Source organism: Malania oleifera, chromosome 3, assembly GCF_029873635.1.
Source record: "Malania oleifera isolate guangnan ecotype guangnan chromosome 3, ASM2987363v1, whole genome shotgun sequence".
In the NCBI taxonomy this organism is placed as follows: Eukaryota; Viridiplantae; Streptophyta; class Magnoliopsida; order Santalales; family Ximeniaceae; genus Malania; species Malania oleifera.
The window spans coordinates 62926736-62940817 of NC_080419.1; the positions used below are offsets into that span (position 1 = coordinate 62926736).

Genomic DNA, 14082 nt, shown 5'->3' on the forward strand with positions numbered 1-14082 from the left:
TTTCAAGTAGAATATTAAAATCTAAAGCGCAATACAATAAATCCATGGCATGTGAATTTACATACAGTTGTATCATTTTTGTTTACAAGCATACAAATTCCTTTGACAATCACTTGCCAGACCCTCTAGCCCATTGATTTTATAAATATGCTCATTCTAATTTTCCAGGCGGTGTAATCAACACCAAAAAATAATGGAGGACTAGAAGGTGATCGTCCCTCTCCGAATGAGGACACGCCAAATGTAGCCATTGCGATCTTTTTGCAAAAACGTTTAAGTCAAGTCCAACGAGACCCTGATACCAATTGTCGGAATTGATGTATTCCCAAGAGGGGGGTGAATTAGAAATTTAAACTTTCCTAGGTCAATTTATATAAACAACATTATTTCACAACCTAGGGTTTATCTATGCAATACTTAATGTGCAGATAAATATAATATGTGGAAATTTAAATCATGTGTAGCATTCACCGACTTATTGAAAGATAAAATACATGTGCAATAATTAAATTACAAAAATATAAAGTACACACACGATATGTTATCGGGGTTAAGCCAACTGTGCCTACGTCCTCGCCTCAGCTTGCAAGCCCAAGGATTATCACTTTTGCTCACATAATGGGTGGAGCGACATGGATTACAACTAGGTCAAATTCCTAGGGCTGACCTTAACCTCTACAAACTCTCCTTGCAGGGTGGAGAATGCCCTAGGTCAAATTCACAAGGCTGACCCCAACCTGATCCTTATGGGCTAGATCAAATCCCCTCAGACCACGCTTGGAATACAACAATGAAATACAAATTTGTGTACAATTCAAATTGCTTTTTTCACAAGAAGATTATGTACCGATACGCACATGTAATAATCAGCGCACATCAATATGATAAGAACTATAAGATCAATGCTAATGAAGTATAATTACACTTAATCTAGTGTCAATAGTTAATCATGCATAAGAGTGTATTCACAAATAATCTTTGAAACAATAAATCAATATATCTTAATCTTACGTAGGGTTTCAAAGATATCCAAATAGTATAGTTAAAATATCTCAATAATGATGTTCTTAAAAAATCTAGCGCAAAAGATATTTGAAATATAATCTTGTCAAAATAGTTTTCACATAAACACAATACATGACAAGCTTAATGAGTTTTGCAATAATGGTGCAAAGACCCACTAGCTAAAAGTTTTCCCCACTTAATGAGTTTATTAATTAGACCGAGGGGACAACCTTTGGCTAACAACTCTCAATCAAAAACAACAAGCAATCAAACACAATGAGAGTTATAGCTTTGGAAAGCAATGTAGGATGATTTAAAATACTCTCACTCAAATGGATTTTGCAAAAGAATGATCAAAAGAGGAGTATTTTGGCGTGGAGTATGAAGAAGGGTTCTCAAAAATTCAGAGAAAATATTTTCTAATTAAATCCCTAATCATGTATTAATTTTTACAAATGAGGACCTATATATAGAGATGGAAAAAATTACAGTCGTTGGGGACACACTGAGTATTTTGGAAAAAGATTAATTAAAAATAACCCAGTTTAACTTCGGTAATAATTGAACAACCCAAGAGGATTGATCGACCACTTTTGAGGTTCGGTCGACCAAGTTGCTCAGTTCGATTGACTAAGGTGTTTTTGAACTGCATTGATGGTCGACCAGACTTGAGGTGATTTTTGAACTCTGAGGTTCGGTCAACCGGTGCTAAGTTCGGTTGACCGAAGTTGAACGCTCGGTCGACCCAGCCACTTTACAGTAGGGCGTTCGGTCAACCAGGGGGTTTGGATTTCCCACATGCTAGTTCGATCGACCAGCACATTGACGCTCATTTTAGGGACGGTCGATCAACTAGTCAAACCATTGACCCTGGGGAGGTTTGATGGACCGAAGGTCTTAGTATATTTTTGTTCGGTCAACTGACCATATAAAATTTTTGCATTTAAGTCTTAATTTCATTTGACGTCGCCCCTATTCATATGATTATCACTTCTAAGATATATGGGGGCTTTTGCATACAACATATGGGGACATATGGCTAGTCTAAGGTCTTTGAGCATTTTAATTAGTCCCAAAAATTCAGCGTCGGTCGATAGAAGGGTGATCCCTAAGGTCCATATATGGTCTTGAGCTTATAATCTCTACATGCGATATGCAGTAATTATTACAAACCCAAATGATAAATATAAAAATATAATAAAACTTGAAATAGACAAAGGCTTATGCACTGCTCCTTGAGAATTCCATGTATCGCACCGAAAGATATGCTCGTTTGAGTGCTTCTCGACTTCCATTTCTCATCCATCATCTGTACTTTAGAAAGGTAGACCAGTTCATACACTAAGCACACAAATGAGATATTGTGGTTTTCCATAATCAAAATAGGAGACGGACTCACAAAGTCAACAAACCACTTTGTGCAATCGATCAAATCTATTAAAATTTAAAATTTTGAATTATTTTCTCAAAATTGGCTAGAAACTTTGAGCATGACATGTGTTCTTTTGATGTCACATGTCAAGTTGCGACATTAGCAATTAGTAGTTGGTAGTTAATGGTGGTTACTTGGTAGGCTCGCCAAGGCTTGGGTTCTTAACTACCAAAGATAAAATTTATACTAAAGAATTATTCTCAAGTTCAATAGAAAGCGGATAAGTTAGGTGTCGATCCATAGAGACTTAAAGCGCAATTATGAAACCTCTTCCAACTTAGTTTACTAAAGCCTTGTTATGAAAAGAAGTAAAAGATGATATTTTTTAGGATATTTTCTATCTAACTATTGGAAATAATTAAACAAAAGCATGTAAACTATAACACTACTGGAAAGCAAGTAAAACCTATGTTACCCTACTCTTACAAAGCAATGTTGATGGATGAATCAGGAGCTGGACGCCATGCCTCTAACTACACTCCTTTAGGCTTTGATAGAAGTACCAACCCAAGAATCCCAGGCCAAAGTAGGAGAGGGACATACGAGGGCACATGGTGGCAAAGGTGCACCAACCATCCAGAGCACGGTTAGGAACCGGAATATACCTTGTCTCAACGATCACAAACACCTCCGGGGAATCCGTGGTCAACTACTTCCCTCTAACGGAGACATAGTAATGCGTATCCTTATCTGCAAACTTTCATCACACACACAGCAGTAAATCGAAAGCAAGTAAAGAAAGCAATAAAGTGAAAGAAAGTAAAGGAGAAAGCATGTAAAAATATCATCCTTTTGCATTCATCACATCTATCACTGACTCCACGAAGTACAAAAGAAGTTCGTGTAATATACACGGAAGCACAATGTTGGCCTTACAAGGCTTAATATCCTATTTTGATGCTAACAAACAAGTAGAAATTAATATGTTTTGTTTAAGTGATATATTTTTAGGACTCAAGGATAGAACGTTAAAGAATTGATGAAAGCTTGTACTTCAAAGAATGAATTCAATATGAAGCTTAAAGCATGGATTCAAAAATGGATTTAAAGTTTAAAGCCTGAAGATCATGAGAGCATTGATATTAAAGAAAAGGCTTCAAGAATAAAAGCCCAAGTGATTAGCATGGAAAGCTTAAAGAAAGATGAAGCAAGCATAAAGACCTCAAGGAATTCAAGGATTGAAAATTTGAAAAAGTCTAGGAAATTTCATGTAAGTACTTCAAATAATCTCAATATGGATACATGAAGCTCTTAGGTAAATATATTGGACCTAGATACCTTTTAACATACTTGGAAAATATTTTTATAAGGTCAAAAACTGTTTCAAAAGGCTTAGAATCATTTTTGTAATGAAAAGCACCAAAAAGAGGATTTTCAAAATGCTGTTAATTTTTCTACATCTGCATTGAGGTGTATTTTTCTCTATCAGAAACTCTTTATTTTAAAAAGTGTTCAACATTAAAGTTGTAGGATTTTATTTTAGCTTTCATTTGACACCAAGATCATCAAATTCAGAGTTATAAAGAAAATGTTATTACTGAAAACTAGAAGGGTTCTCAAAGCTGACCGCAGCATGTGTGCATGCCAGGCAACTGCCTGAACATGCCAGGCGCCTGGGTGGCTATGCCAGGCAACTGACTTAGTTCTGGTAGGTGACTGCCAAGCTACTGCCTTTGCTGTTCCTTTAAAAATAACATGGCAGACGACTAGTGGTTGGGGGCAGGCGACTGCCATGCGGCTGTTTTGATTTTTCTCATAACGGTCAAATTTTTAAATGGGGTTGTTTATGGCTCAAAATTTATGGAAACTTGGGGGATATTTCAACACACTTGGGGACCAAGTTACTTACCTTTTAAAGTCTATAAATAAGCCTCAAATATTATTGAATCATACACCAAGAATTCAAATTCAGCAAAAATTCAAAATCTCTCTCAAGTTGCTCTCAAATTCTCAAAGCTCTCTCTTTTGCTCTCAACTTGCACGAAGCTTACTGAGTTCTTGTTGATTTTACTCACCAAGTTTGTGCCACAATTCTAAAATCATTCATCCATTTAAAGAATTAAATTGGTGAAACACTTCCTTGAGCTTCAAGTTATATTCCATATTATGATTTACTTTGAAGTATATTATTGTGTTGAATGTTGTACTAACCTAATATGCTGTGAGAGTGTTTTCTTGTACACAAACTCTTTTCTATCTTGGTTCTTGTTTATAGATGATTTAGGGTTGTAGAATCGTTGGACCAAATGAGAGAATATCGTTTGGAGAGGCGGGCTCTAGCCTAGTGAAGGAGTGTTTGAGCGTGGGGTATCGCTTGTAAAGGTTTTGTTCCACCCATCAAAGGAACAGGTTTAGTGAATCCTTTGGTAGTTTTCCAAAGGCGAGGATGTAGGCTGGGCATAAGCCGAACCTTGTAAAAATCTCCGTCTCACTTTCTCTTTCTCTACTTTTTTTTTTCAACATATTTAAATTGCGTGGATGGTTTAATTAATAATCATATATACTACGTAATATAGAAATCAAGTAAACTAAAAGTTAAATTTTGATTTGGGTTTCGGAAACCAAAAGGGAGTACGTTGGTTATACCATATCTTGCAGAAACCATAAAGGAGTACGTTACTTGGTTAACAGCCCAAGGATAAATTAACTGAGAGTTTAGTTGAGTTATGAATATTGAAGAAGTAGATATTGTGTTGATTGGATGTTATATTGCACATCATCTTAAAGAAGCAAAACCATCAATACAAGGCTTTACATCAGCAAGCATAAATTTTCATTCACTACAGGGCTTGGTTCAAATTTTGCTAATATCAACAAACAACCATTTTGAGTTTTTATATTACATAAGTGTTGTGTGTTGGTTTGGTTGTTTACTTTCTAATTATAGTTGATTGGTTTGGTTGAATGATTGGATGTTTGTATGGTTAAGGATTAAATAAAGAAACTAAGTTCTTGAGTGCTTAACAAATTAAACAAACAAGTCATGAATTGGTTAAAAGAAATAAATTAAGTTTAAGAATTCTAAAAAGGAATTAAAAAAAAATTTTAAAAGCCAATTCACCCCCCCTCTTAGGAAGCCATTCCTAATTTCAATTGGTATCAGAGCCTAGTTATAACAACTCTTAACTAGAAGCTCTAAAAAGATCTAAATGGCTCAATTAGGGGTAGCTCCCTTTGGAGAGGGACAATCTTCAACTAGGCCTCCTATCTTTTGTGGTTTGAACTACATGTTTTGGAAAAAGAGAATGCAAATCTATCTTCAAATGATGAATTGGAAAGTATGGGAAGTTGTTGTAGATGGAGATCAAATTCCCACTAAGATAGTGGATGGAAAACAAATACCAAAAGAGAAGAAAGATATGACCGATCAAGATTATAAAATGCTCCAAAAAAATTCAAGTGCTATAAATGCTTTATATTGTGCCTTGGATGCTAATGAATTTAATCGAGTAATGTCTTGTAAATCAGCTAAGGAAATATGAGATAAGCTAGAAGTTACTTATGAAGGAACAACGGATGTTAGGGATAATAGCGTTGATATGCTTACAAGCGAGTATGAAGCCTTTAAGATGAACCCGAATGAATCAATTACAAATATGTTTACTAGGTTCACTCACATAATCAATTCCCTAAATGCACTAGGAAAAACTTACACTACTTATGAAATGGTAAGGAAAATTCTTATAGGGCTACCAACCGTATAGGAACCAAAAGCCACTGCTATAACCGAAGGAAGAAATTTGAAAAACACTTCCTTAGATGAACTTATAGGTTCTCTCCTTACATATGAAATGGCAATGAATGAAAAGAATGGAAAAACCAAAACCCAAGAATCAATAGCCTTTAAAACATTAAAAGAAAACTCAAGTAGTGAAATGGATGAAGATGAAGAAGCCTTTATATCTAAAAAACTAGCAAGGATACTAAGAAGGAGAAACAAATTCAAAAGAAGAAATCAAGACTCCGAATCAGAAGAAAAAGATATCAGCAAAAGGAAATCAAAGAATAAAACTCCTAAATGCTACAATTGCAATAAAGCTGGACATTTAAAACTAGAATGTCCACTATTAAAGAAAGAGTCTAAAAAGAAAAATAAGAAGACCATGAAAGTCACTACTTGGGATAATACAAGTAGTTCGGAGAATGAAATAAGTGACCAAGAGGTTGCCTACACGTGCTTTATGGCATGGGATAACGAAGAAAGCTCCTCAACTAAATCTTCAAATAATTCTTGTAGTGATGAATCAAGTGATGAGGGTATGCCATCATATGATGAACTTCAAAATGATTTATTCAAAGTACATAAGATGCTGATCAAAGCAAATGAACAAAATACTTCATTGAAGAATAAAAATGAAAGAATTAGAATCCCTTAGAAATGCTGAAAGAGAAAATGATTCAAGGATTAAGAAAATAGAACATAAGTATGAATTAGCAATGAAAGAAATAGAATCCAAAACTCTTTCTGAAAAAGAAAACAACTTGAAAATCAAGAAACTAGAAAACAAGAATGAACAAATGATAGAAGACCTTCGATCCCTATCCTTTATGGTATATAAGAAAGATATGTATATTTCTGGATTAGAGGATAGAATAAGAAAATTATCTCTAGAGCTAGAGAAATCATTAAAGAAGGTTGATAACAAGAAAGACATAGAGTTAAATGATCTCAAGAATCAAATCAAAGATAAGGATAAAATTATTTACAACTTTACAAAAGGAAAGGAAAACCTTAATAAGATGATTAGCTCACAAAGAATGTCATTAAACAAAGAAGGCATTAGTTTCAATGGAGTTGAAAATAAAAAGAAAAAGAGTCTTTACATGGGTTATTTCTCAAAAGCCTCCAAAGATAATGCAAGCACATCCTTTAATGCTTACACCAACACCATATGCTATCAATGTAAGAAAAATGGGCATATAAAGTTTGAATGTCCATTTAAGAGAAAGGGTGTGAAAATTAAACAAGTATAGAGAATTAAGGAATCATCCCTTGTTAAACCAACCGGACCAAAGAAAGTATCGGTACCAAGATGAACTTTAAAAACACCATGGATTAAGTCATTCCCTTTAAAAATTGAGAAAGTAACTTAATTCATTATCAACAAACAAACTAGTTAAAATAGAAAAACTTAAATATGAGTTTAAGATAAGTTTGAGAATGAATGACTATATGAGATGCTATATGCTTACATGCCTATATGATATGCTACATGATATGCTTAACTTATATTGAAAATTTATGGCTTATTATGTGGAAAATTTGAGTATAAGATTATTAAGTATAAGCATGAATTTCGATATGAGATTAATTCTTAATCATGCATGCTATTGATGAATTACATGGATAGACTTACTGCTTTTTATATTGGTATCCATGAGCTGTGTATAATGTGATAATGACTTTGATATCTATAAAGTCTTTGGTATCCATGAATATTTTTGGTATCACATTTTAATAATTTAATTGGTATCACAAATTTAAAAAGCTCACTGGGTATCACAATCTAAAAGTTAAATTTGTCTTTTAAGCATGAAAAGTATGATTATGTCTATGAGCATAATATGACATTGATGACATTAGTATGATATTGATATTTGATACGTGATAAGAATCAATGTTTTGAAACATGGGATGATGAAAGCAAAATTGATAACAAAACTAAATGTGTTAAATTCAGGGGGAGTGTTATGTCATATTGCTTATATCATGATTGTTTCCCTATTAATCAATTTAGAGAATTTTCATTTGGTATTATAAATTAAATTTTCAATTGGTATCAATTCTCAATTGGTATCATGAATTTTAAATAGATATCATGAATTCAATTTTAAATTGGTATAATAAAATCAACAATTGAAATATTGAATAATGTCTAAAGGAAAAAGCTGTTAGTAATGAAGTTACAACTCATATACCTGAATGTTATAACACACTACACTTGCTATATTGAAAGTTCATATGTTTGATACGTATGTTTGATGAAATGCTCAACATGTGATTTTACTTGAACTTAATTATTTTTTTTCTTTTTGATTAATGTCAAAAGGGAGAGAAGTTTTAAAGCAAAAATTGAGCATAGTATTGAAAATTGCAAAAACTGAGCATGAACATAATATATATCAAAGGGAGAAGTATTTGAAAGTGATGAGCATGACTGTAAAAGAGGTTTTGATATTGATATTGATCTTGCAAATATTGTTAAGATACTGCATATTGTAAGGGGGAGTCTTCTTAAGGCTCACTCCAATTTTTTCTTCTTGTTTGTCATCATCAAAAAGGGGGAGATTGTTGGCCTTACAAGGCTTAATATCCTATTTTGATACTAACAAACAAGTAGAACTTAACATGTTTTGTTTAAGTGATATATTTTTAGGACTCAAGGATAGAGCGTTAAAGAATTGATGAAAACTTGTACTTCAAATAATGAATTCAATATGAAGCTTAAAGCATGGATTCAAAAATGGATTTAAAGTTTAAAGCTTGAAGATCATGAGAGCATTGATATTAAAGAAAAATTTTCAATAATAAAAGCTCAAGTGATCAACATGGAAAGCTCAAAGAAAGATGAAGCAAGCATCAAGACCTCAAGGAATTCAATGATTGAAAATTTGAAAAAGTATAGGAAATTTCATGTAAGTACTTCAAATAATTTCAATATGGAAACATGAAACTCTTAGATTAATATATTGGACCTAGATACCTTTTAACATACTTGGAAAATATTTTTATAAGGTCAACAACTGTTTCAAAAAGGTTAAAATCATTTTTGGAATGAAAAGCACCAAAAAAAAGATTTTCAAAATGCTGTTAATTTTTCTATATTTGCATTGAGGTGTATTTTTCTCTATCAAAAGCTCTTTATTTTGAAAATTGTTCAACATTAAAGTTGTAGGATTTTCTCCTATCTTTCATTTAACACCAATATCATCAAATTATGAGTTATACAGAAAAAGTTATTACTAAAAAATAGAAGGGTGCTCGAAGTTAACAACAGCATGTGTGCATGCCAGGCAACTGCCTGAACATGCTAGGCGCTTGAGTGGCTATGCCAGGCGACTACCTTAGTTCTGACAGGTGAATGTCAAGCTACTTCCCCTGCTGTTCCTTTAAAAATAACATGGCAGGCGACTAGTGGTTTGGGGCAGGCGACTGCCACGCGGCTATTTTGATTTTTCTCATAACGGTCAAATTTTTAAATGGGGTTATTTGTGGCTCAAAATTTATGGAAACTTGGGGGATATTTCAACACACTTGGGGACCAAGTTACTTCCCTTTTGAAGTCTATAAATAAGCCTCAAATATTATTGAATCATACACCAAGAATTCAAATTCAGCAAAAATTCAAAATCTCTCTCAAGTTGCTCTCAAATTCTCAAGACTCTCTCTCTTGCTCTCAATTTGCACGAAGCTTACTGAGTTCTTGTTGATTTTACTCACCAAGTTTGTGCTACAATTCTAAAATATTTCATCCATTGAAAGAATTAAATTGGTGAAACACTTCCTTGAGCTTCAAGTTATATTCCATATTGTGATTTACTTTGACGTATATTATTGTGCTGAATGTTGTACTAACCTACTCTGCTGTGAGAGTATTTTCTTGTACACAAACTCTTCTCTATCTTGGTTCTTCTTTATAAATGATTCAGGGTTGTAGAATCGTTGGACCAAACAAGGGAATATCGTTTGGAGAGGCGGGCTTTAGCCTAGTGACGGAGTGTTTGAGTGTGGCGTATCGCTTGTAAAGGTTTTGTTCCACCCATAAACAGGACATGTTTAGTGAATCCTTTGGTGGTTTTCCAAAGGCAAGGATGTAGGCTGGGTATAAGCCGAGCCTCATAAAAATCTCCGTCTCACTCTCTCTTTCTCTACTTTTTATTTTCAACATATTTAAATTGCTTAGATGGTTTATTTGATAATCATATATACTACGTAATATAGAAATCAAGTAAACTAAAAGTTTAATTTTGATTTGGGTTGTGGAAACCGAAAGGGAGTACGTTGGTTATACCATATCTTGCAGAAACCATACGAGAGTACGTTACTTGGTTAACAGCCCAAGGATAAATTAATTGAGAGTTTAGTTTAGTTCTGAATATTGAAGAAGTAGATATTGTGTTGATTGGATGTTATATTGCACATCATATTAAAGAAGCAAAACCATCAATACAAGGCTTTACATCAGCAAGCATAAATTTTCATTCACTACAAGGCTTGGTTCAAATTTGGCTAATATCAACAAACAACCATTTTGAGTTTTTATGTTACATAAGTGTTGTGTATTGGTTTGGTTGTTTGCTTTATAATTATAGTTAATTGGTTTGGTTGAATGATTGGATGTTTGTATGGTTAAGGATTAAATAAAGAAACTAAGTTCTTGAGTGCTTAACAAATTAAACAAACAAGTCACGAATTGGTTAAAAGAAATAAATTAAGTTTAAGAATTCTAAAAAGGAATTAAAAGAAATTTTTAAAAGCCAATTCACCCCCCCCCCCTCTTGGGAAGCCATTCCTAATTTCACACAAGAACGTTGCTAGTCGTCACAGGCCATCGGACACTTTATGCATAGATCAAAATAGGAATTGAAATCTACTCTACTTCTAATCTAAAGTGGCTCCCAATGACATTTTAATTCTATCACTAACCTAAGAGAGGACAAAGAGTAACCTAGAGCTCGTGTTTGTAGCGAATACTTATAGGCTCTAGGGTTTACAAGGTTTGTTTTACAAGTTAGGAAAGTTTGCAGAAAATCTCGCATAGAAGATAGTTGTTGTTGACCAAGTCATCCCTATGTCATTCTTGTGCATGCCCTGGTCGAGACTTGTGGAAAATAAGGAATTCAAATCTTCAATGTCTTCGACTACGTTATGCCTCAGGATCTTTCTAGTCGAGTTGATGGTTGAGACTTGTAGGACCTCGATCTTTAGAAAATCTCAGGGACTCGATATAGTCGCCCTTTAAGGTCTCTTGGTCGAACACTTCGTCGAGACTCTCGGTAATTATGCTCTCAGTTCTAGCTCGATATATCGACATGCTCTCCCTAGAGAGTCACTTGGTCGAGGGCTTGGTTGAACCTTGCAGCATTTTGATCTTAGTCTGAACCTTGGAGTCTGTGAATAAAGACTTAGTTGCCCCGTATGCTTCTAGTCGCACCACATGGTCGAGCATCATCCTTTTGTCCCTTTATGATATGAAGCATTAGGAGCTTGGTTAAGCATCTTATTTGAGCTTTGAGTCCTCCAAATCCTCTTTAGCTTCTTATAATTCCTAACTCCATGGTTTTAACATGTTTTTCTTGAAAAGACAAACAAACCTTGCATAGCTCTGAACAATAATAACTCTGGGTAAATACATAGTAAAATGAGGATAAACAAAGATAAATGAAGGTCTAAAATCATATATTTTAGGGACTCATCATTACTTTTGCATTTAAAATTTTAAATTTTAAATTTCGAAATGGGTTTTACATCCTTTTCATTGGAGGCCTATAAAAGGAACTTTTTAAGAAGAAAAATGGGCATGTCCAAGTGAGGATAAGGAGAGCGTTTGAAGTGATAAAAGGGAATTGAAAGGGGTATTTATTTGCTTGGAAAAAGGAAGAAAGTATTTATTTTTTTTTTTCATTCCATCATTGTTGGAAGTATTTGGGGAATGTTTTGAGAGAGAGAGAGAGAGAGAGAGAGAGAGAGAGAGAGAGAGAGAGAGAGAGAGAGAGAGAGAGAGAGGTCTATAGACGAGGACTCCTCAAATCAAGCACAAAATCATACAACCTGATTATTAGGCTAAAAATATGGTTGTAATAGCCAGAAACTTTCTATAACAATTAGGCAAACCAAAAGTTAAAGCTTTTTAACAGTTAGGCAAATCTCAAGTTAAAGCTTTGTAACAGTTAGACAAATCATGAGTTAAAGTTTTGCAATAGTTAGACTTATTTTTAACTTTCATTCATAGAATAGATTTTGTATTCTTGTATATACTTCCATACAAACATTTGTAATGAGTGTGAAATATTCTTCACGTGAGTAATAAGAAATTTATTGTCAATATTTTCAAATTTCATCATGGTATCAGAAGAGCCTTCCTCCCACGAGAACCCGATCACAACTCCACCATCTCGAACAGAGATCCCTCTTATTGCTCTCAATATCACTACCCAAACAAATGAAAAAATCACACCTTCAACCATCCCTCAATAGCATGCCCAGTTTGAAGCGCTTCTCATTGGGTATAATCTACTAAGTATGTTACCGGTGATAAACCATGTCCTAACTCCACTAATACCTCCACTTCAATCCTTCAAAGAACTCACCAGATAAGACAAGATAAGCTTATTCTCAGGGTCATTTTTGCTTCAATGACCACTATTATAACACGATTCATAACCTCCTATGAAGCATAGCAAAATTACACACCATGTATACGAGCAAATCCCGCACTTGTGCAATGCAGCTTAAAGAGGAACTCACCTTGATAAAGAAGGGAAATGAGATGGTTCAAGAATACTTGCACGCCATCAAATCTCTTATAGATGAAATTTGCCTCATTGTTCATCTTATCTCTAAAGATGATCTCACGCTTTACATCCTAAATGGATTGGAAACTAACTTCCGTGAAATTGCAGCCCCTATTCACACACGTGAATGCCCACTCGCATTCGAGGAATTACATGACCTTCTTATAGGTCACGATGCCAACTTGCGACGTCTTGAAGCCACATCTAAGTAGTTGGTCGCCTCTGCCAACTACTCCAATTGACAACCTGTTTCCAGCTCTTTTTTTGGAGGTCACAATTCTAAGGACTTCTCAAAGAAAAATGGTTTCGGTTGTAACAAAGGGTCTCAACAGAAAAAACTCTTCATTAGCCAAGTATTGAAATAATGGTAGCCCAACAGAAAAAAGAAAAAACAAGTCCACTGGACAACGCTGTTACATACCAAAATGCCAAATATGTGATCAATTAGGTCACATTGCCAAATACTATTCCTGAAAGTCAAGGTGTTGTCCCAAAAAGGGGGTGAATTGGATTATTAAATTTTTTTTTAATTTGTTTTAAGAATTCTTTAACCTTTAGCAACACTCAACAAAAATTTAGTTTGGTTAATTAATCCACAATCACATTTAATCTCAACACAAGTAAACAATAACCAAATAATCCAATCAAATACAATATACTCAATCAAGATATAAGATGTAGCACTTTTCAGCTTTAGCAAAAACTCAAGGTAGAGTTCGTTTGTAGCCCTGTGAATATGTGTTTGTTTCAAGCCCTATAATGAATGAAATTTGCTTGTCCTTTCTTAACTAATATTTTCGCAAATGATTAAACAACGTACTCCCTTTTGGGTTTCTGCAAAAGTTTAATCAAAAGTACTTTCTTAAGTTAAGAGTCTTCTTAATCTTGGTTTTTGATTTTTAGCAACCTGCACTTTGCATACACACCACATAATATATATATATATATATATATATATATATATATATATATATATATATATACAGAAAGTAAAGAGAAAGGTAAGAGTGAGACCGAGATTTTTATGAGGTTCAGCTTATCCCCAGCCTACGTCCTCACCTTAAGCCAATATCACCTAAGGTTTCCACTATTAGCACTCCTTTCTAGGCGGGGCAAACTTTACATATCCC

General features: G+C 34.1%; 1 pseudogene; it reads left to right on the forward strand.

The window, feature by feature from the left end:
* The first annotated feature begins 12500 nt into the window (after positions 1–12500).
* LOC131151333 (uncharacterized) lies at positions 12501–13426 on the forward strand (annotated as a pseudogene).
* Positions 13427–14082: the final 656 nt, after the last annotated feature.